We start from the raw sequence: 25,331 nt of genomic DNA, 5'->3' as shown, positions 1-25,331 counted from the left end.
ATAAATGCTCTATCTTACATATTGGCAAAAAAAATCAGAAAATAAAATACAAGCTGAATAGTAAAGACCGTGTTGATGATCCAAGCTCTGTAAAGGACCTTGGAATACTCATCTCTAATGATCTAAGTGCTAGAGCCCACTGTAACTACATAGCCAAAAAGGCATTAAGAGTTGTTAACCTAATCCTACGTAGCTTTTTCTCTGGTAATACCACACTACTACCTAGAGCATATAAAACATTTGCTAGACCAATACTCGAATACAGCTCATCAGTCTGGAACCCACATTACGTATCTGATATTAGCACAGTTGAGAAAGTCCAGAAATATTTCACAAGAAGAGTTCTCCACTCCTCTACTCGTTGTAGAATACCTTATGCCACCAGACTTGAAATTCTAGACCTAGAAAACCTTGAATTATGCCGTCTTTGGTCTGATCTAAGTATGGTATATAAAATCATACATTGCAATGACTTACCTGTCAATGAATACTTCAGCTTCAACCATAACAGCACAAGAGCACACAATAGATACAAACTCAAAGTTAATCGCACCAAACTTGATTGCAGGAAATACGACTTCAGCAACAGAGTGGTCAATGTCTGGAATACTCTACCTGACTCTGTGGTTTCTTCCCCAAACCCCAAAAATTTTAACCTTAAACTGTCTGCTGTTGACCTCACCCCTTTCCTAAGAGGTCTGTAGAGGGTGTGCATAAGCGCACCAACGTGCCTACCGTCCCTGTCCTATTGTTTCTTTTAATTTTCTTATATGTACCCATTTCATGTATTCATAACTACATATATACTAATACCTATTATCTTGTAAGCAATTGACAAATCAAAATAAATAAACAAAAAATAAATATAAAGAAGTTTCTTATGTAAATGAATCCTGCAGAATTATTTACTTGTGTGCTGGTTGAATGTGCTGCAAAAAACCTCTGATGTTTTTGCTTTTAAAAATGTTGTTTCATCCTTTTAAATAGTGCCCTGAAAGTTCATTTATTTTCATTTTCTCGTTGTCCTTTTAAAAGAACTCCTTTATAAGTTTAACATGTCTCTTATTACACGGTAAGAAAGTTGCCCAAGACACACTTCTGGTTTATTAATTGTCTGTTCCTTTTACTTAAGACATCAGCCAGTTAAATTTATAAATCCTGTGTAACATATTTTTTCATATCATTACATATTGTGACTTGTCATTTTAAAACCCATATTATTGGATTAATGAGCATAATTAAGAAATATTAGAATGTGCAGAAATGGATAGATTAACACTTAAAATTAAGGAAGAAACTGAGTATTTCTTAATGTGGGACTTATTCTATCAATGGCTAGCCAACAAAACAGAAGTTAGAAATATGGAAATATAAGAGAAGGATTAATTTTATAAGGAGGGCTTATTAAAATGGATAAGCTATTATTATTATTATTATTATTATTATTATTATTATTATTATTATTATTATTATTATCATCATCATCAATATTATTATCATCAGCATCGGTATTAGCATTCGGGAAAAAACTGTCCTTGTGTCTAGTTGTTCTGGTGTGCAGTGCTCTATAGCGTCGTTTTGAGGGAAGGGGTTGAAACAGTTTATGTTTGGGATGTGAGGAGTCTGTAAATATTTTCACAGCCCTCTTTTTGACTTGTGCAGTATACAGGTCCTCGATGGAAGGTAGGTTTGTAGTAATTGTTTTTTCTGCAGTACTAATTACTCTCTGAAGTCTGTGTCTGTCTTGTTGGATTGCAAAGCTCCTTGGGCAGCCTGAGCTTTCTGACAGAGATGGTATTCAGCCAGTTCACACAGTTTCTGGCAATCCGGTAGCAAGAATTTGGCGTGGGTCACAGAACCGGTAGTGACTTCTGGCTGTCCATGCGCCTGAACTGGTTGTCGGTCACCCGAGCAGTCACCACTCGCTTGCCCCGCCCACCATCTCGCTGCTCACTTGCCCCACCCATCCTCTCGCCACTTGCTTGACCCGCCCGCACAACGTTCAGCCCGCCCATCACAATCCTACCTTATAAAAATGCACTGCCACATGGTCTTATTGCTTACGCATGCTAGTTTGCTCTGTGGCTGCTTGCCTAAACTGATTTGAGACTACTCTAATCTACTCTTCCCCAACAGACCTCCTTCAAGACCTGCCTACAGGACCAGGTAAGCACTGAGCCCCCAGCACCTGGCCCCGGCCCTGGGCTGAACCCCCAGCATTCCTTCTTGCCACCCGGCCTTGCCCTGAGCTTCTGCCAGCCTCTGCCAGCCACAGCCTCAATCCACGGCCTGGCATAGCTCCCCAAGCTGCCTTTCCCAACATCATTTACATTTCATTTTTTAGTGTTTTGTGCTATCCGTAGTTGTATATGTACATATTACACTGAATGACCTGGAATGCCAGCATTCTCATGAATGTTAGCTTGTATGGACAATATCTGAATGGATAAACCAATGAATATTAATAATCATCTAAATAATTTTTTGTTTTCAGTTTCTAGATTTGAAAACTAGAAATGCCCCTCTGTGCACTTAGAAAATTAATCTGCTATTCACATAAGAATGATCATTTTCCCCTACAGAACTCTGAGATATTCATTATCTCAAATTTTGTAAAATTGTGTCCAACTCAAAGTTAAACAAAAAGAGTGTGAAGCACTTGCAGTACTCAAAGTAATACTAGGTAATTTCTAGGTAATTTCCACCCCAGAGACAAGTGTAACATGTCTCACATGGAAATTATACAGGGATGGGATACGACAGGGTTAACTACCAGTTCGGGATTTACAAGCTTCCCTGCCCACTATGAGCCACGCGCCTGTTAATCATCATTAGCATGCTGTGTGCCAAGAAGCAGCCTTTGAAACAGCCCTCTTTTCTTGTTTTTTTAACTGCAGCTGTGCCTCGTTCGGCAGCTGAAGTTGAAAAATCAGGAAATAAAGATCAGGTAAGAGCCCGGGTGGGTGGGTGGGCAAAAACATCAGCAGACATAGAACTGGTTCTATATCTGCTGCTCTTCAGAGCTACCAGTTCTACAGAGGTGGACAGAACCGGTAGAAACCCACCCCTGAAATTATACATATGTCATGTTATTAATCTCAATTTGGTCAACTTTTTCTTATTAGTATTTAATCCCAGTTTGACACAGTAAAGGAATATAATAATTACCAATTACCAATTGCTATTATAGAACTTTAATACATAGATCAACAGGTTAAACAGTTATCTTTTTCCAGATTATATATTCAATCAAAATATTTTTATCTCAGGGGAATTGTTTGCACACCTTCCAGCCACCATGTTTCAATATCTTCTTCAGAACTCTTCAGACTCTTCAGTTTTCCTGATATTTTATGCGGGATGTTGGTGAGGCCTATAGACATTTTTTTTTTAAAAAAGAAACAAGAATTGTAGATTTAGAAATGAGAGAGAACCATAAATCAGCATTAAATCAGTTTTCAAAATACTAATATTAATAGACAATGTTCTATAAAAGCCTACATCAATATATTGTTCTAGAGTTATTAACTTATTGTATATTCTTTCATTTGTTATCTACCTTATGGCAGAGGTGTCAAACTTGCGTCGTCACAGCAGCATCATGTGATGTATCCCCCTTTGCTAAACTGGGCATGGGTGTGGCCAGCATATAATGCATCCGGCCCATGGGCTGCGAGTTTGATAGGTTTGATAGGCCTGCTTTATGAGTTCAGTTATTCCCATCCCCAGAAACAGCATATGTTCAGAATATTTTTGATATATAAGAGAATTATAGTTATGATGGGAAATAATACAGCTGACTGGAAAAAAGCATTCATGGTAGAAGGATAAAGGAATGGAAGCAGAGAAACCATTCATTAAAAGAACTCTGTGGGAAACACACAGGACAACTAAAGAAGGGAGTATGAGAAAAAGACTTAATGGTCAAGATGGACAAATCTCATCATAACACTTCAAAGTGATGTCAAACGATAAAAATTAATGCTATATTATTATGACATCAGCTGTTCCCCTATTGTACAGGAATTAGCCTAGAGCCATTATGTTCCCACAAGTGGTCTAAGATCAACCACTCTTAAATTTTGTTGATCTTTATTTAGTGCCAACATAGCGCTTATCATTAGTTGCGTAAATTCCTGTGCGTGGGCATGAGCAATTAATTGGAACTTAACATGTGGCCTTGATCTTTTGCATCTGAGATGTAGATGTAAAGTATAGATATAGGTATTGGTATAGCTATATAAGGCTGCCCAACTAGAGATCAATTCTGGGTGGTTTATATTACTGAGAATAAAAAACAATAATAAACAAGAGTGTGTGTATGAATGTGGAGACACTAATTCTAAGCAGTACACAACAAGGGCTGAAGAGCAACACATAGTCCACAAAGGTTGAAGAGCCCCCTACTGAGAAGCCTGGAAAAACAACCAGGATCTTAAAAAATTTCTCAACACCATTACATCAGAGAGATATGCATCTTAAGAAAAAGACAAATCCAAAGTGATTTTAGTAGTATTTAAATTAAAAAAATGTTTCCTGGCAATTAAAACAGTTGCATTTATATTGCTGCAAAGAAGATCAAAAATTACTTCTTTAAATATTTCTCTTTTTCTTTCTCTTTTTCATCTTTCTTTTACTTTTATCATTTTTCACCTTTTCTTTTAATTTTTCATGATTTTTGTCTTTCCTGGATTTGTATTTCTGTAGTTTTTAATCCTGCATTGCTGCATTTGTTTAGAGCAGATTAAGAGATTCAGGTATATAATGTTGACTTACCATTGACAGCAAACCAGACCACCAGTACATGTTCCTGATTGTTCAGCAGGGAAAGAACATATTGGTCTACAGGAGCCACCACTTTTGAAACAAGCAACATCAGTAGGGTCTCTTTCGCCAATTGCTGCATAAAAAAAAGGTTGGAGAAATATTGTTGGCATTTTAGAATCTATATTTATTTATTATTACTAATTATATTTTATTCTTTTCATAAATATTATGTTTTATGATTTACATTCAATTTACAAATAATAATAAGAAACCCAAAATAGTAGAAACACTACTTGACCATTGTTGGCATTGACAAAATCCCTAACAGTCAATAGTAGAAGGCAGCTTTACTTGGAATAGGTTAAATCTTGTGACAAAACCTTTAATATCATCAAACAACATCTGCCTATCCCCATTTATTGGGAAGGACTTGAGAGGTAGATAAAAGTGTCAAATCTAGTCTAAACATTTTGCTGACTATCCAACAAATCAATACTAATAAGATATTGATGAGGGTGTTGATGCTGTACTAGGAAGTAATGTGAGCTAGATTCAAGCCCATTCTCACCTATGAAAATTGGATGGCTATATAGAAACTGCTAGTAGAGATGACAGTATATCGACTCAGCTATTTAAAATCCTAAAATATTATGCTGTTAAAGTGCTGCACTCCAGCACTCCAGTATTCCAGCAAATTTGGAATAGTTAACAATGGGCACAGGACTGGAAAAGGTCAGTTTACATTCCAATCCCAAAGAAGGACAATGTCAAAGAATATTCAAACTACTGTGCAATAGTGCTCACTTGACAAACTAGCAAGGTCCTGCTAAAATCCTACATGCTAAACCCAACTTATACTTCTCTCTAAGCAGTTTACAGAGTCAGCATATTACCCCCAACAATCTGGATCCTCATTTTACCCACCTCAGAAGAATGGAAAGCTGAGTCAATCTGAAACCTGGTGAGCTTTGAACAGCCAAATTGCAGTCAGTCAGCAGAAGTAGCCTGCAGTACTGCACTCTAACCACTGCACCCCCATGGTTCAAGATATTAATTTATCTTATTTATTATGTTTCCAACTGTATCTCTCTCAGATATGATGGGAGAAAAAGAAAAAGGATTTTTTTTTTTTTAAAAAAAGGGCAAACTACTAAGACAAGGCATGGCATTATTATAGAAGACCGGTAGATATGATCCCCCTGACACATTTCTTGTTGGAAAAATGGGGTGAGAACACCCCTCTTACCTTTTGTAGATTGAAATACCCTTAACACTCTTTGACTGGTGGTCAATACCAAAAATAAAATATGCAAAGAATCATTGTGAAAAGCATTTGAGATTGGTCTCAAGTATAACAGATAACAGATAATCAGAGTTGGAAGGGACCTTGTAGGTCATCTAGTCCAACCCCCCACCCAAGCAGGAGACCCCCACTAGAGGAGAATTTTAGTTCTCTCCTTACCTGTGACTGCCTGGTGGGAAAACAAGAAGATGGCAACTAGGAGGAGAAAAGCCTTCATGGCTGAAGCTCAGAGCAACCAGTTCAAGAGGCAGGAGATTCTAAATTGGGTGAAGTGGGACTGAGCAGCTCTTTGCTGGGGCTATTTATGAAGCTTTAAGGAGCACAAGGGTCAAAGGTGGCTTAATTTTTGGCAACCTGAGGCAACCAGATCACAATTACTTTGGCATTCTTTTTTTTTTTTAATCTACCTTCTGGTGGGCTGTTTCCTGAAAGGATTCAGGATTGGAGGAGAAAAGAGGTGGTTTAAAAACTGCCTTCCTGAGTTTCAGAACAAAGTTCAGTCAGTTAAGCATTTGCTCTCCAGCAGAGATTCAAATGCAAGATGTAAATGTCATTCCTTTGCCCTTGCTGTTATTTGGCATTGAAAGATGTAATCCTTCTATACATCAGATTCTAGAAATTAAAACAGCAATCATAGAAGATATCCATCTTTTTTGTAGATGTGTGTAAATACAGGCCACATATTTGAAAAATTAAGTACTATATAACCTATTTATGAATGCTCTACTCTCATGGGCATTTACTACCCCCCCACATACACAAAGTATAACAATATGAGATTGCAGCTTGCTAGATGAATTTGTAAGAATTAGGTTAAATAAATTTCTTTATATTTATAACAATTTTCTCCATTTAGTTCTGTTGCCCTTGAGTACCACACCAGCCCAAGGTTTATGAAATCACCCAAGAACTGAATGTTGAAACCAAGATGATAAGAATTAAAAATGTTCAACTCAAAACCAAAAATGAATAAATTAAAAAACCACAGCAGTGTTAAAACATATTTTTACTGCCTACCTAAGCATGATTTGAAGTACAGGTAATCAAATCTCATTTTTGTGCAAAATTTGTAATAGGTGTGCTTCCTCAGAGGACAAGAAGGATATTGTGTTTTTCCATTTTAGGGTGTATGACAAAGACTGTAATATGTTGACAGGTTCATATAGGAACTATTTTAGCTCTTAGGCCTTTCCCCATGGTCAGTTAAAAGGATGGGAAACTATACCATAAAACAATATATACAGAGCCCATTGCCAATCCCTAATCTGCACAATTACTTCTGTCCCACTTTGCAGGTGAATGCTGGTATCCTTATTTCAACTGAGCAGGACATGTTAAGCAAAGTAATTGGAAAAGGCTACAGCATTACTTCCTCAAATGTTACTAGCAATCAAAATGTTACTATCAATCAAGGAAATCAGTGATGTAAGAATGGGCAGTAATAGAAGATGTCAAGTTTTAATAGATGGTGTGATTAAAGCTTACCTGTTTTCATGGCAAAGCATGGCATGGCAAAATAAAAGAAGATGAGTCTAAGCACCTGTTTCACAAGTTTTGAAAGATAGCTAGATTCATATTTTTAAGCTTTTCCACTAAGGAGTTTGTAGACTGATCACTCTTTTAAGTCCACTGAACAAACCTGTGGAGATATGGAAAGGTGCTAATTCTTGTCCATAGAACAAGTAATTATACTTTCTGAAAAACATGTATCTCAGGTAGTCTCCAAAATAGCTGTTATATAGACTTGTAGTAATTTGTAAAAAAATATATTCAAGAGACCACACTTCTCTCAATATTGGACCATTTTTGAAGGCTACTGAATAACTATGAGACAAAGTTTTTCCCCAAACAACTATGGTTTCTGGCTTTCAGGAGAGCATGGCTTTTTCTACAACTGGCACTTGAGATGATATGAGATGAGGAGAAAAAGTGGAGGACAACACCTGAAGATCAGCAGGATGTTCCTGCAGCAGCCTGAAGTGATTTGAATCTGCCCCTCTATAGGTCACTTGATTTACTCATCAAATGCATAGGTGATGAAGTGAGTTAAAAATGTAACATCATGAAACCGCCATTAGTTGCTCAAGGGGAAAACTTTTTTACTTTACAGCTAAGGACCATGTAAAATTGTCTTATGCATGGGTTCAGGGTAAGATGAAAGCAGTGTCAACAGCAATGAAACAGTGCTGTCAGGGAATGCAAGTGAAGAATATCCTTTTAAGAATACCTATTTAAGGCTTCAGAAGCTAGCACAACTGTTTTGAAGGGCAAAGACCAGCTCTGCTCCTTGTGCAGCAACATTTCTGCCTGAACTGCCTGATTTCACTAGCAGGGTTGGACCTTGAAATATTCAAGACATTTGGTTCTTTGTGACTTTAACCTGCACCTGGGTTATCTTGAATCTGGAAAAGGTGGACATAACCCAATTATGAAACAATGGACATGACCCAATTATAGAAGCACTAGGGACACCTATTGGTTCTAGTCATTTATTGGTTTCTTAGTTATCACCAGAACAATTAGGAAACCCAACTGAGATTTTAAACATTTGCAAGTTAAAGTGCTGAATGTCTTAAAGCTTATGTTTACTGTTTTAAAAGAAAAAGTCATTATTCAAAATGTAAACCTGCTCAAGGAAAATATTTTTAAGGGGAAAAAAATCAGGAAGTGTAAAGATGGTATATTCTTGTTTTTTCCCCCTTGATATTTTATAGGCCATTCCAACTCTATCTTGATATAAGTCAGCAAAGAAAGGGTTTTTTTTAAATCCAGTTCCTTTTGCCTCTGAAATATTTCATCAGTTAGCATCACCCAACTTTATAACAATAATTAATCCTAAACCATGTGTAGACACCGTCATACTGGGCATAGTCACCAGCCTCATTTAATGTCCCACAAGGTAAATCTTTAATTCAAAGTTATCAATTCATCAGCATTTCTCAGACCTATTATAATTTTTTTTAGCGGCATTGGTGGGTTGATCCCACAAAATTCTTGCTATTGGAGAGAAATAAGGGAGGGATAATTTGTAATCTTTTAACCTGGGCTATATAGTAGCAGAAATATAATGAGGGCAGAGAGTTTAGTAAAATTCCATCCAAGCTGCAAAGCATTAACTGCAATTTCTGAGTCTTTGAAATAGTTGAAGCTATTGAGGGACAAAAATAAAATAAAATTCAATAATCCAATCTACCTAAAAGTCACATTTTAGGCAAAACTACCCTAACAAGGAGAGAGTTTTTGGTTTTCTGTTTAGCCTGATAATTTTTAACTGCTCAATAATTATATTATTTTTATATCATTGGAGGGTGTTTTTTCTTTCCAGTTCTTTGGTGCAATACTTCCAGAGCATGGTTTGGCAGTCAAAGCTGGGTGGTATCAAAATTGAATGAATAAATTAATAAGGCAAAGTACACCAAAATGATGAATAAAGTAAAGTACATTAAAAGCATATTCTCTTGTCTAGGAAATGTTGAGCAAACTGAAAATCAGGTGTTTTACACTGCCAAAAAATCCCAACCCCTACTAAACTATGGAAATTAACAAATTTGGTTGCAAATTTTGCAACATAATTTGATGGCTAATAAGAAACAAAACTGATTATCTTTTCTGTACCAAGGGATAATTTTCAAATGGCTTTATTTATTTATTTTATTTATTTTATTTGGTTTGTCAATTGCTTACAAGATAATATGTATAAGTAAAAACATAGTTATGAATACATGGATACATATAAGAAAAATAAAAGAAACAATAGGACAGGGACGGTAGGCACGTTGGTGCGTTTATGCACACACCCTACAAATCTCTTAGGAAAGGGGTGAGGTCATTAGTAGAAAGTCTAAAGTTAAAGTTTTTGGGGTTTGGGGAAGAAACCACAGAGACAGGTAGAGTATTCCAGACATTGACCACTCTCTTGCTGAAGTTGTATTTCCTGCAATCAAGTTTGGTGCGATTAACCTTGATTTTGTATCTATTGCTTGCTCTTGTATTGTTATGGTTGAAGCTGAAGTATTCATTGACAGGTAGGACATTGCAATGTATGATTTTACATACTATACTTAGATCGGACCAAAGGCAGCGTAGTTCTAGGTTTTCTAGGTCTAGAATTTCAAGTCTGGTGGCATAAAGTATTCTGCAACAAGTAGAGGAGTGGAGAACTCTTCTTGTGAAATATTTCTCAACTGTGTTAATATCAGATATGTAATGTGGGTTCCAGACTGATGAGCTGTATTCAAGTATTAGTATAGCAAATGTTTTGTATGCTCTAGTTAGTAGTGTAATATTATCAGAGAAGAAGCTACGTAAGATTAGGTTAACAACTCTTAATGCCTTTTTGACTATGTAGTTACAGTGGGCTCTAGCACTTAGATCAGAGATGAGTACTCCAAGATCCTTGACAGAGTGTGGATCCTCAACAAGGTCTTGACTATTCAGCCTGTATTTTATTTTCTGATTTTTTTTTTTGCCAATATGTAAGACAGAGCATTTATTCGTTGAGATTTGAAGTTGCCATTTGTTTCACCATTCTGATACATAGTCGGGGTCTTTTTGAAGGATAGCAGTATTGATCATTTATCCATGATCCCACTGAGCAAGAAAAATCAGTGTCAGTATTTTGTACAATACATTCGAGGGACCAAGTAACAAGACCAAGAAAATGTTATTACGTTTTTTTTTCTCTTTCTAATTTGTTTTTTTCACTAAATATGCCAGGAATCAGAAGGAAATGAATAGACTTTCAGTTACAGTTCAGCTGTTGATGTCTAATGTTGTTCATAAAAAGGTATAATGTCCTTGCAACTAGGTGGGACTAGTTTCTGGAGAAATATGCAAAGCAATGTGTTTTATGGTCCTTTAAAAGCAGAGTTTAAGTTACTCATTAATTTACTTATTTCAAAAGGAAAGTTACAGGTATGAATATCAAGTCTGGGCTGCAAAATCCAGACAACTAATAGATGGTCATTCATCAAAGTCATTCAGAAAATTCCAACCTATATATACGTATATACCTATACATGTAGGCCAAAACTAGTAGCTCTAAACTGAACTAACGTATGGTTGGGCTGGTGAAAAATAATTAATTGAATTCAACATTCCCACTGTTGTGGGACATTGTTCTGTTGCCTTCTGTTGGAGGGATGAAAAAAAGTGTGTTTAAACCTAGCCTTCTAGATAAAATCTGTAGATGCAGATATATTCTAGGCTTGTGCTCATCTGGCTGCTGGTAACAGCAGTTTCAACCAATCTGTTTTGACATTGTGACAACAGAGTCCAACTACTACTGCCTTGAATAAATGTATATGTGCATGTGAGGGAAAACTGCTTATCCAGAGGGTACATCTATCTTAATAATCATGTATTGGCATATCCAGGACATTTAGAGAGATTTATGATTGTGCATGAATTTGTATTCATATTGTTTTGCTGTATGAACTTGCCAAGTTCAGGTGTTAAATCCAGTCTGGTAATCAACAGGCATGTACTTCATGGCCCCCCAAACAACATTAAACGTCTTTCTCCTCTTGCCTTTCTCATGCTGTCTCCCATTTCCCATCTTTAGGAATAAGATTTTAAAAAATAAAGTGGTTTGGCAGGCTGTTCCTACTAGCTGCCCATCAACTCTGGATTTTGGCCGGGATTCTGGCATCAGGATGCCAGCTTAAGCAGTATATTTATTTGATAGCTATTCATGTACTCAATACTAATGTAGATAAGCAATTAAAACACGTTTTATTGAGACTCTTCCAGTTAACAATAAAACTTAGGCTATCATGCTGTTCTAGGATTTTACCCAGGGGTGGGATTCAAATTTCTTAGCAACCGGTTCTGTAGGCATGGCCTAATTTGAGGGTGTGGCTAGGTGGTCATGTGACTGGGGTGGGCATGGCGAGGTGGCCATGTGACTGGCAAACCAAATTTAAGTGGTCCTCGCTTAATGACCAGGTCCTCGCTTAATGGTCAGTTGCTTAGCAAGTGTTCTAATTTACGACTGACCTCCACAGAGCTACTTGGCCCATTTTTGGTGTTTTGACAGACAGACAGACAGACAGACAGACAGACAGACAGACAGACAGACACACCCTTTAAACCCTGCTATTCTTTGATTCTGTAAGGATCTCCTGCTGGAGCAGGGGGTTGGATGAGATGACCTCCAAGATCCCTTGCAGGCCAGCCCTAGATTGCTGTGCTGCTTCAAAGTCTTCTGAAGCCAGGGTTTATGTCCTTCCTTCCTCTCTTTTTTTTCTCTCTCCCTCCCTCCCTCCCTCCCTCCCTCCCTCCATGTATTTATCTATCCATCCATATATCTCATTTACTTTCTCCTCTCTCCCTCTTTCTTTCTTTCCATTTCTTTCTGCCCCTTCCTTCCATCCCCCTTTCTTCCTTTCACTTCCTTTCTCTCTCCCTTTTTCTTCCTTTCCTTTTTCTCTTTCTTTTCTTTCTTGTATCTTCCTTCTCTCTTTGTCTCTCACTTTCTCTATCCCCCTCTTTTTCTCTCTCCTCCCTCCCTCTCTCCCTCTTTCTCTCACTCTCTTTCTGTCCCTTCCTGCTTCCCTCTCTCCTTCTAAAGCTAGGAAGCCCACCTGAAACACACACATACACACACACACCCAGGGGTGGGATTCCCCCAGTTTGGCCCTGTTCTATTGTACTCTGCCTATCAGAGAATAAGCCTGCAGGCAGGGACTGTGCTTTTTAATCTTTGTGCAGGGTCTTAACAAAAATACATGCAATCAACAGAAACAAATGAGGCAGCTTAGAAATGCTTAGAAAGAGGATGCTCAGAGCAACCCCAGTTCTACAGTATCATAGAATAAGAACAGCCCAGAAGAAAGGCAATAGCAGGCAGGCAGGCAGGCAGGAAGGAAGGAAGGAAGGAAGGAAGGAAGGAAGGAAGGAAGGAAGGAAGGAAGGAAGGAAGGAAGGAAGGAAGGAAGGAAGGAAGGAAGGAAAGAAAAAAACATCCTACTGAGGGCTGCAGAATCATGCAGCCTTTAACATTTCAGATTGGTGACCCTTCCTAGACCCAACTGATGCTTCTTATTGTATCTACAGTGCATGAATTTCACTCCCAAAGATGCTCCTTCTCCCCAGGAGCCCAACCTTCAATTCTGGATGAATACTTCTGCACCCTTTCACTCTTTGTTCTTCAACATCCTTTTTACATTGGATCACAAGCTATTGAACCAGATCAGAACCAAGAACAACAGTTGCAGTTATGCTGCAACAGTCATAAGTGTGAAAAATGGTTATGTCACTTTTTTCAGTGCCATTGTAACTTTGAATGGTCACTAAACGAATTGTTGTAAGTCAAGGATTGCCTGTACAAAAATACAAAAAGCTTCTTCGCTTGCAAAAAGCTGCCCTAAATACCAATCATTAGATTAAAAATACCTGCAAGCTGGAGTTACAAATCAGGCAGGGTGCCAGAGCACCTTGAGGAATGAAAATATTTAAAATGCAGTGATAACTATCAAACAGCCAACTCTTGCTCATGAAGTGAAACCCTTTAGCAAAAAGGCCATTTAAGCTCTCCAGAAAAAGCAGACGCAGGAAAAGTAATACTTAGATCCATTTGCACCATTTAAAAATACCAGCTGGTCTCACTCACCTCACAAGATATCCTAAGGAAATCACCCAGATTTAAGGAAAGGTCACATGCCCCCCAGAAAGGCAGTAAAAAAAATCCTGCCTCTTGGAAGTATATGTTAGGAATATAAGTCACCTAACAGGTATTTGGGTTAGAAATATATAAACCAGGATAAACATTTTAGTACTATGTCTTTAAGAGATTGCAAAAACTGCAATTGGGTGTGGTTTTTAAAACAGCCCTAAGATGGAGCCAGAAACCTGGATTGTCTTAGTCTTAGTCTCAGAAGAGAGTGTGTCTGAGTGAGTATCTCTGTTTCCTTCTGTTGGAAAGTATTGCCGTTGCTCCATTTCTTCTAATTGACTGATATTACTGGATTTAATGTAAGTCTGATACTGAACTGTTTCTGACACTGGAATTTGATATTTGGATTATCACTGGATGAAAACTGACTGATTTTACCTGTGAATGACTTTGGATTGCTTATTTTGGACGTTGCTTAAACCTTTCTGGAAGTAAAAACCTACATTTACTGTACAGTGTATCTGTGTACTGTGTGTGTATTATTCAAACACTTCTCTCAAATATGTCTCCCTGTATGCGCTCATTCTCCTAACGGGGAATTACCTCAACAGTATACCCCAAAAGGACAGTGCCAGATAGTATTAAAGCAGTGAAGGAAGTCCCCCTCCCCAAATAGAAAAAAGAAATCATGAGGCAAGAAAAAATTCAAACACAATATAAATAATTAAATCACAACAGTAGCTGTTACTTGTTGAAGCTGAATAGGGAAAATTATCCCATCAATAAACACAGGATTAAACTTCACCAAGCACAGAATTAACCTTCACCCAAAACCAGTTTTAGACCAAAACCCAGAAAGGGTATGTAAACTCACGTTTGAATGTCAATCCTTCTAGCTAGCCAATAAGCCTTGCTGAATGCCACTCATCTTGGTTCCCTGTCACTAAAAGTTTTGCTTCATTATTCAATGATTTCTTCAAAGTGCTGATTGTCCAGGGAAGCATTTCCTCCCAACAGTAGTGTAAAAATCTTAAAACAACCCTTCCCCTTTATGAAAGCCAAGCCTCACAAGCTCTAAAAACAAGTCTAGGCTGTCTGCCAAGAATGTAATAAGGGTGGAAAAAACAAACGGAGATTGCTTCTAACTACTGGTTCTCCAAACTGCTTAGAAAGTTAACAAGGGGTTATATAGAACCGGATAGAACTGGTAGAATCCCACCCCTGATTTTACCTATTATAGATTATCAGACACAGAAAACATGTCTACACACAAAAATGTGTACAGGCCAAACAAAATGTGCCAGAAATTACAAGTCCAAGTGGAAGAAAATGATAAAAGAGATCGTAATTTTTGCTGGCAACACCTTAATCTAAGTGTCAGTTAGCCGCAAACTTTTCAATCTGCAGAGGTGGAATGTTCTGGAAAATATTGAAACATTTTGTTCATACTCTGGACCATGGAAATTTGGCAGTTTTTGTGGAAAGAAATATTTCAAAGCATAGAATGACTCATATTGTTCTGGATGGCACACAACCAGAATATCATCAGCCACTTCCTGTTTTACAAGAGTTATTACAAGACACTGGCCTCAGAGCTAGTAGTGGAACTCAGCCGGTTCATGCCGGTTCAGCCAAACTGTTGTTAATCTTTGTTTAGTTCAGGGAACCGGTTGATCCCACCACTGTCTGGCCCTGCCCACTGGGGTTTTCATCCAGGGTGAGAGGCTGCAGGGGGATGATTGGGAGCTGCGCTGATCAGCTGGGAGGTAGTGAATGGATCGGCTGTGCCGATCAGCTGGGAGGCTGATCACTCAGTTCAGTCAGACCTTCCAGCATTTATTTATTTATTTATTTATTTATTTATTTATTTATTTATTTATTTATTTATTTATTTAGTCAAGTGATAAAAAGATAACAGGAATAAGTATAAACATAGTTATGAACACATGAAATGGATACATATAAGAAAAATAAAAAGAAACAATAGGACAGGGACGGTAGGCACGTTGGTGTGCTTATGCACACCCCCTACAGATCTTTTTTTCCCAAAGAAGTTGGAAGGTCTGACTGAACTTTTTTTAAACTGGTAGTCACATGGCCTTCTTTTGTTGCCCTGCAAGGAGGAGAGCTGGAAAGCAGGCTAATGAGGAAATGATGGTTGCTCTGGAATGGGGTGGAAGTGAGGATTTTGCATTGTGATGGCTCTAGAATGGGGTGGAAGTGAGGCCACATAACTAAGCATCAGAATTATACTAGGGACAAGATAAGGCAGAAATAGTAGGAGAATAATTCCACTGGAATTGAAAATCTTAAAATATTTATTGTTAGTGCAGTCGAAGATTTGCATAAGCCATCTCTCATAAGCCAAAATCTAAATGCTTGAAGAAAGACAAATAATTGACCTTATACCAAAGTGCTAAAATTAAAACATAGAGTCTTCAGATACCATATGTTCAAGTTCAATGCTTACAAATGTTTTAAATGTGGAGTCAAAAGAAAGTAGACAGATTATTCATACAAGAAGAAAAATTAAATCAAAAGCAAGCATCTTATTCTTGTCCTTTAGCTCCCTTATCCTCTTTTTTTATCTTGGAATTCTCTGTGCGCTATATATACACATATATACATATACATATACATATACATATACATATACATATACATATACATATACATATACATATACATATACATATACATATACATATACATATACATATACATATACATATATATATATATATATATATATATATATATATATATATATATATATATGTGTGTGGCATTCAGCTTTGTTGGAGTATTTTCCCACGTCATAGTAGTGGTGCTTTTAAAGTTAGCAACGTTTCAGCAGAATCTCATCTGCCATCATCAGGCTTTTGTATAGTGTCTGAGCCAGACGCAACACTATACAAAAAGCCTGATGATGGCAGATGAGATTCTGCTGAAACGTGCTACAACTTTAAAAGCACCACTACTATGACGGGGAAAATACCCAACAAAGCTGAATGCCATACATGTAAGCACCGCAAAACTTAAGAAAACAAATATATATATATATATATATATATATATATATATATATATATATATATATATATATATATATATATTCCAAAGAGTATTTATTCAAGAGATTAATATGCTCTTATGTATCCAGGCTCTTCACATGCCCTTCCTGCGTTAGCCCGAACTATGTGATTAAAGCCCTGCCCTTTTTTCATTTTCATGTGTGTCAGGTGGCCTGACTTTAGCTCCCATCAGGAATCTTCCCAATCCTACCTAAATTAGCCATGGGCTCATGTAATCAGGAAAGAGGGATATTTGCAAGCTGCTGTTCATGTATAAATGTTCCACCACAGCACTGGAGCACTGGAGTAATTGGTAGATGCACTTGATTGTTCATGATGTTGTTCATGATGTTGTTCTGATATTCGATGTTGGTTGTTTTACATTTCCCTATTGACTGTTGCTGATTGTTGTTATTCTTGGATTTGATGTGAGTCTATTTACTGAACTATTTTTGATACTGGACTTTGATTTTGGATTATCCCTGGACTGAAAACTGACTGCTATAACTGTGTATGACTTGGACTGCTTGTTGGACTTTGCTTAACCATTTACTGGAAGTAAAACCCTACATTTTACTATACAGTGTATCTGTGTGCTGGTTGTGTGTTATTCCTCAACATTATTCTCACTACGTCTCCCTGTGTGCACTCATTCTCCTAATGGGGAATTACCTCAACACTGGTTATGGGCCCATGCCATACCAGGCTCAGATAACTGAGAGTTAGTGTGAATACACAGTACCGTATACAGACAGCTGTTTACTGTTTAATTGTGGTTTACTGTCCTGGTAAAGATGGCACAAGACCTGTCAACAAGTCTATCACTGATAATCAACGTTCTGCACCTTACAGACCACAACATATCTCGTTTGTAGAACGAAGAGTGCAAACGTTACAAGCCATGGCTCACACTATGTTATCTGATTCAGGTTTGCCTAAAACACTGTGGGGTGAGGCTATAATGTGTAGTAACCATGTATTAAACAATGTAGTTAACACAACAACTGGTGAATTGCCATTCACTCATTGGCATGGCAGAAAACCAAATTTAAGTTATCTACACACATTTGGAGCTCCAGATGGGTACATATTCCCTCACAAGTAAGACTGAAAGGGCAACATAGAGCTAGGAAATAATTTTTCATAGGTTACGAAGCCAACCATAGGTCATTTAGATTTTGGGATCCAGGCACAGCTCATGTTTACTGTAGCACTAGTGCTAAATTTCTTGAGCATGTTGGGTGGGATAAACTGGAACAGGAATCCAGCAATGATGTTATTATTGACACCCAAATAGTCCCTAATGATGAAATAGTTAAACCATCAATAGCCATTAAAGAGGAAGAACAGGCACAGGGAGAGGTAGAAGAACAGGAGCAGGTGGAACAGGAGAGTCCACCAGTAAGCCCTGTATTACCAAGATGCTCAACATGACCACCTGATAGATATCAGGCTAGTATTGTATGAGTAACATGACCACCTGATAGATATCAGGCTAGTATTGTATGCCAAGTGAATGCAGTTCCTAATAATTATAAAGAACTGAAACTGTATCCTGCTAAGGATCTGGCTGCTTGGCACGAAGCTATGGATAAGGAACTGAAATCCTTACAAAAGTTGGAGGTATATGAAGATGTCAGATTACCACCAGATAAACATGCCATAGGATGTAAATGGATTTATAAGCTAAAGAGAGGTGTAGATGGGACTGTTACCCATAAAGCCAGGTTAGTAGCACAAGGGTTCAATCAGACAGCAAACGACTACAACGAGGTATTTGCACCTAGTCTGAAAGCTACTACATTTAGAGCAGCATTAGTGTGGGCAACTAAGGTAAAATACATTATAAATCATTTAGATGTAGAGACGGCATATCTGCATGCACCATTGCAACACACTATATATTTAAAGAAACCTTTGGGTATCAAAAATGATAATACAATGGATTGCTGGAGATTGAAAAAGAGTCTTTATGGCTTGAAGCAATCAGGATATGAGTGGAACCAATGTATAGTTAAGGAATTAACTACAATAGGTTTTGTAGCTGGCATGGCTGATCCATGTTTATTTAAAAAGGAAAATGATGGTGTTGCTGCTATTGTTTACTGATGACATAGCATTAATCACCAAAACTGAACAAGAAGCTACTGAAATAATTTCACTGTTAGAAAAGAAATTTAAGATAAAACAGGTGAAATTAAACAATATCTTGGTTTAAAACTAGATAAAACTAGGGGAGGATACAAAATCTCACAGGCAGATAAAATTAACCAGTTGCTAAAGAATTTTAAAATTGAACTTTGTAAACCGGCTAAAACACCAATGAGCCAGGAATTTAGTCACAATGATGTTCAAAGTCCTGTTTTTGATAAGAACATTTATCAGTCTTTGATTGGTAGTTTATCGTATCTCAGTAATTGGTCAAGGCCAGATATCGCATACTGTGTTAACCAATTAGCGAGGTTTAATACTGAGCCAACTGAAAGGCACTGGGAAGCTGCTAAGCGTGTGTTAAAATATCTGAAACAAACAATGCATTATGCATTATATTTGGAACCTAAGGATGAACTAAGTCTAACTGCATATGCCGATGCAAGTTTCGCTACAGACATAAATACACGTAAATCTACATCAGGTACTGTAGTATTATTAGGAAAGGTATTGATTGGATGGAAATCTATTAGACAGAAACATCTAAGTTTGTCAACAATGGAGGCTGAATTCTCATGTTTGTCTTTATTATGTACAGATTTAGTTTGTTATAAGCAACTATTGATTGATATGGTAATTGATGTAACAGATTTTATTGTTGTTTACAAAGACAACCAATCAGCAATACAGATGGCTTCAAATCTTGCTGTAAAGACAAGAACAAAACACACAGATTTAAGATATTTAAATGTGAGACAATGTGTGCAAAGTAAGATGATTAAGCTGGAATACTGTATGTCAGAAAATAACATTGCAGATCGTTTTACAGAAGCCCAAGGCTCTTTAAAGCATAATGCTTGCTGTGAGGATTATGGACTTAGAGTGTAAGGTTGTATGTATTGTCCTACCCAAAGGGGAGAATGTTAGGAATGTAAGTCACCTAACAGTTGGGTTGGAAATATATAAACCAGGATAGACATGTTAATACTGTCTCTTTAAGGGAATGCTAAAATTGTAATTGGGTGTGGTTCCTCAAATGGCCATAAGATTGAGCCAGAAACCTGGCTTGTTAGTTCTGTTCTATTGTTGATAGATGTTGCTAGATTTTGCTATAACCCCTGTATGACTTGGACTGCTTGTTGGACTTTGCTTAACCATTTACTGGAAGTAAAAACCTACATTTTACTATACAGTGTATCTGTGTGCTGGTTGTGTGTTATCCCTCAACATTATTCTCACTACGTCTCCCTGTGTGCACTCATTCTCCTAACGGGGAATTACCTCAACACCCACGAATTTCAGAATCACCCTACAATACATTACTACTGCGTTCAGTTTGGTGTAATCTGTTTTGCTACAAATTGGGAGACCGTGTGTTCTAGTCCCTCCTTAGGCACAAAGCCAGTTGGGTCACTTTTAACAGTCACTTTTTCTCACCCCTAGGAAGAAAGGAATGGCAAACTATTTGTTTAAAAAACCAACTTGTCAGAAAAACTGCAGGGACTCATCCAGGCAATCTCTGGAATGGGAAGAAAACATCCAATCTACGAAAGTTGTATTATTTATTTATTTATTTGTTTTTTTTGTTTATTTATTATAAAATAAATTCACCTATGATGACTCGAGGTGACTTACACAATGTAAAACCATACTTAAAACAAAAAATAAAAATAAAAAACAATAAAAACTAACAAAAAGAATCAAAGAAATTAGTAAAGTACAATAGAACAAAATTTGGGGGGGGGGGGGACAAAAAAACCCACCACCAACTCCCACCCTCCACCCCAATGACAGCAGATCACATTAGTGAGCATTTGTAAAGAACAATTTACTCCCAGTCACAAAATCATACCATTCCTTTCCTTCATAATGATGGGTGGAAAATCTGGGAAGAAATATATCAGTTTCTGCTTAAACAATGGGCTTTAGTATTCTATTGCTTTAAGTTGAATAAAAGACTAATTGGTAATGAAAACTAATTTTAAAAATCCATTTTCATATTCGTATGTCAGTCCTGTCCATTCCCTTGGCCCTTGGTGCTCTTGTTCCATTTGGACCACATTTACCAGGATACCAATTAGTGTGTTCTCCTCCTTCTTTACCCTTTTTGGGCTGTGTTTTTTTTTAAATTAATAATAATAATGTGCACTTCATTAACTAAAAGAGAAAATTTTTGTCAATTTCATATGATTACAAAAAAGACAGATTCATCCTTTTCTTGTAAAACAAAGAGGCCCACCATGCACTGTTTATTAATACAGTTGTAAAATACACTCTCAAAGCTTTTCTCTTTTTTTATTGTTGAACATGTTAAAAACTGGTCATGGAGGGCAGAGACCAGGTACCAGGGAAGAGGGATTGTTCCTGCCACAGCAGGCAATAATCTATTGGAATGGAGGTGTTGCTTACAATAAAATGAAACTAAATAGGCAAAACTGGACAGGGCTCTTTGAGCCAGCATAAGCCAGAAAGCATTAAAGTTGATGTGTGGTAGAAAAGATTGATGAAAGTCACTTTTCTGGTAAGCTGAGGCTGGTAGGTCAGTGGCCCTACTCATACTGGGGAAAGCTGGTCATGTGAATAAATCATTTGTTACCATGTCATTTCTGAAGTATAACAATCTATGAAAGAGTTTTAATTAAATGAACTTTGAAAGAATCCTATTTTGTTCAAACTGTTGCTTCTTTTTGAATTAGTTTGATTCAAAGCACACTTTTTTAAAATAAAGGTTCCAGATCAAGAAAGAAGCAACCACCATTTGGGAGGTACAATCTAAACTAATTCATAACAGTAAGGTAATAGAGATGCCTGTGGAGATTCTCTGTCATCCAAATCATGGTTGTCCCAATGGTGCTTTTTAAAAAGGCAACTGGACTTTGTTTTTTCTCTTGAAGACATTTCACTTCTCATCCAAGAAGCTTCTTCAAAACTGAAATATATTCAGAACTGAAGGTGCTTCTTGAATGAGAAGTGAAAATATATTTAAGAAAAAAACAAACCAAGAAAGTCCAGGTGCCTTTTGGAAAAGCACCTTTGGGTAATAGAGATGGTTTTTTCAACCTGCTACTCTTGTTATAATGGGTTAGATGAAATGATAGGATTTGTTATCCAATACATCTAGAAATCATATGAATGGGAAGATCGGCAGGAGTGGGATTTTACCGGTTTGGCCTGGTTCTATAGAACCGGTTGTTACAGTTCCTGGTAATTCAGAGAATGGTAAAACGGCCCCCTGGCTGGCCCTGCCCACTTCTCCACTCCCTTTTGCCTGCCAGGCCAGCCATTGCTGCCTGCCTTTCGCTGTGACAGAGCAAAAGGCTTACAAGTCCCCTTCCCTTTGGGAAATGACTCCTGGTAGCAGAGAAGCAGCCCGGTTGAATCCTGTTTCTCTCTGCTGCCCAGGAGCCATTTTCCGAAGGGAGGTGAACTTGCAAGCTTTTTGCTCTGCCAAGAGAGGCTCCCCTAGCAAGAGCAGGTGAGAGAAGCAGCCCGGAGCCAACACGAGCCTCTCCACTGATCTGCCTGCTCACAGGTAAGCCTGCGAGTCATGCTAGCCCTTCCCCCACTGTCCCCAGGGCTCCCCGGGCCTCACCCAGCCTACCTAGCTGCCCCCCCCAACATCCCCAGGCTCAGCTGGCTGGCTTTCCCACCGGTGCAGCCCCATCCCACCGGTGGTGCTGGCTGGGGCCTACCTAGCTGTGCCCCCTAACATCCCTGGGCTCAGCTGGCTGGCTTCCCCACCAGCACAGCCCCATCCTACCGGTGGTGCTGGCTGGGGTCTACCTAGATGCCCCACCAACATCCCTGGGCTTGGCTGGCTGGCTAAGCCACCACGTGGCACTCTCTCAGCTCTCCCTACCACATGACAGTGCTCCAACCAGTTGGGCGTTGGACCCAACTGCTGCCCATAAGCAGCACCATCACCACAGCATCTCCACTGCCTCTGCCCACTTTTCCCGGGGCAAAACAGGAGGCAGCTAGGTCCACAGCCTCTGCCGCATGCGGAGGTGCTTTGGGAGGTCTGGGGTGGGGGGTGCTGAAGGCTCTGCTGAGCCACTGCCGCTGCACTCAGAGGTGCTTTGGGAGGGCTGGGGTGGAGGGGTGTTCAAGGCTCCTCACCTCCTCCTCCCCCCTTTCTTCCTTTTCCTGCCACCTGCTGTTGACTGGAGCTCGCCGGATCATAGTTTGTCCCAGACCAGGTGTGTGTGTGTGTGTGTGTGTGTGTGTGTGTATGAGTGAGAGAGAGAGAGAGGGAAAGAGAGAGGGAAAAAGAGAGAAAGAGAGGGAGGGGGAAAGAGAATGGGGAGAGAGAGAAAGAAAGGGAAAGAGAAGGAAAGAGGGGAGAGAGAAAGAGGGGGAGAGAGAGGGAAAGAGAGAGAGAGAGAAATAGAGAAAGAAGAGACAAGAAAGAAAAGAAAGAGAAAGGGAAAGAAAGGAAGGAAGAGAGAAAGGAAGTGAAAGGAAGAAAGGGGTGGTGGAAGGAAGGGACAGAAAGAAAGAAAGAAAGAAAGAAAGAAAGAAAGAAAGAAAGAAAGAAAGAAAGAAAGAAAGAAAGAAAGAAAGAAAGAAAGAAAGAAAGAGAGAGGGAGAGAGGAGAAAGTGAATGAGATATATGAATGGATAGATAAATACATGGAAGGAGGGGGGGAGGGAGGGAGAGAGGAAAAAAAAGGAGAGGAAGGAAGGACACAAACCCTGGCTTTAGAAGACTCTTTGAAGCAACACAGCAATCTAGGGCTGGCCTGCAAGGGATCTCGAGGTCATCTAGTCCAACTCCCTGCTCCAAAGAATAGCAGGGTTAGAAGGGTGTGTGTGTTTGTGTGTGTATGTGTGTGTGCATGGCTGTCAAAACTCCAAAAACAGGTCAAGTAGCTCTGGGGAGATCAGTCATAAATTAGAACACTTGCTAAGCAACTGACCATTAAGCGAGGACCACTTATATTTAGTTTGCCAGTCACATGGCCCCCTGACCATGCCCACCCAGTCACATGGCCACCTGGCCAAGCCCATCTGGTCACACGACCAACAAGCCATGCCCACTCGGTCACGTGACCAACAAGCCACGCCCACAGAACCAGTTGTTACAAAATTTGAATCCCACCCCTGAAGATTGGTAATAAACACTCTCAAATTTGCTTTAAGATCTCTATTTTATTTGAGATTGTTAGTAACATTTTACAAGACTAAGGAATATTAATAGAAAAAAAGGAGATACCACTCAGTGCAAATGCATAAAGTATTTTTTTTTTTATGTTCAAACTCTCATGAGTGATTTTCCTAAAATGGGCATGCCTGAAATTGCAGACTTCATAATTTACACTGCTTTGCGGGGAGGGGGTGACCTCTTTGATCGAAGAAAAGATATATCCATGTTTACTGCTGACTAGAGCCCCCCTGTGAACTCTTGGCATGAAATGGGGGGAAATTAACTTATAATGTATAGGTTGGATGATTAGACAGGATAGATTCTAGAATGAAGAGAGACATATTGTAACCATAAAGTAAGAGGCAGTTATATAATTGTACTTATAACTACTGTAAAGATTAGAAGTTACTTCTCTGTTTCTCTTTTCTATCTCTTTTCTATCATCTCTGTTTTAGTTCTTTTTCATTTTTTGCACTTGTAGGTTTTTCTTTTATTTCTTTTTTTTTCCTTTTTTCATACTTGAAATTAGTTTGTATTAGTTTTTATCTTCCTCTATAAAAATCTTTAGAAACATTTGAGGGGAAAAAAGCTAGAAGGCACAAGAAATAATTATATGCAAATGATGCAGCTGGTGCATAATTGTGCAGGTTTTTAAATGAGATATATTTTCATGCATCTCACAAGGGAATAAATTATACTAGCTCTGTAATTTACCTTTTATAAGTAAAAATGTAAATTTCTTCCACAGAATTCCAGAAAAACAAGTAAATCTTTATTTTTCCTTCCTTTTTGCCTCCCTTTCTTTAAAATATCCACAAACTTTACTTTGTAATATTACAGCTTATTTCTAAAAAAATTACCTAATTATTTCTTAATTTAGGATAAACTTTCATTTCCAAAATTCTGTGTAGAGAACTCTTGCTGGTTACTTAATATTTTCTGAAATTTGCCCTTAAGTCAAAATATGAATAAGTGAAAAGGAGAAGGAGAGGATGGAGAGGAGTGTGAACATTATGTCTGTTTATAGTCCAAACAAATAATTCTTTATTCTTGACTTTGAAGCCGAAGCCACCAATTTCCAAAGCTGGCATGTATTTCTCTAGAATCCAAAAGTCTTGCTTTGTCTACAGTTGAGTTGATTACCACCTTCTCTGGCTGTAAGGACTAGAGAGAGAGAGAGAGAGAGAGAGAGAGAGAGAGAAAACAGTTAATTAAAATAAAGTATTTTTCCTTATTAATTAACTTAAAAGGTAGCTATTCTCTCCACCGTCTATT

At 38.2% G+C, this 25,331-nt stretch overlaps 1 long non-coding RNA gene across 1 annotated transcript; it reads right to left on the bottom strand.

Moving 5' to 3' along the window:
• Window positions 1-3,178: 3,178 nt before the first annotated feature.
• LOC113425937 (uncharacterized) lies at window positions 3,179-6,388 on the bottom strand. Its single transcript, XR_003372642.2, has 3 exons — window positions 6,230-6,388; window positions 4,777-4,900; window positions 3,179-3,373 (listed from the first exon to the last, which is right to left on the bottom strand). It is a non-coding gene; the product is annotated as an uncharacterized LOC113425937 (long non-coding RNA).
• Window positions 6,389-25,331: the final 18,943 nt, after the last annotated feature.

The sequence above is a fragment of the Notechis scutatus genome, chromosome 1 (assembly GCF_049901735.1).
Source record: "Notechis scutatus isolate UNSWTSFEM ecotype Mainland chromosome 1, rNotScu1.2, whole genome shotgun sequence".
NCBI lineage: Eukaryota > Metazoa > Chordata > Lepidosauria > Squamata > Elapidae > Notechis > Notechis scutatus.
This window is presented reverse-complemented; position numbering and strand designations above follow the sequence as displayed.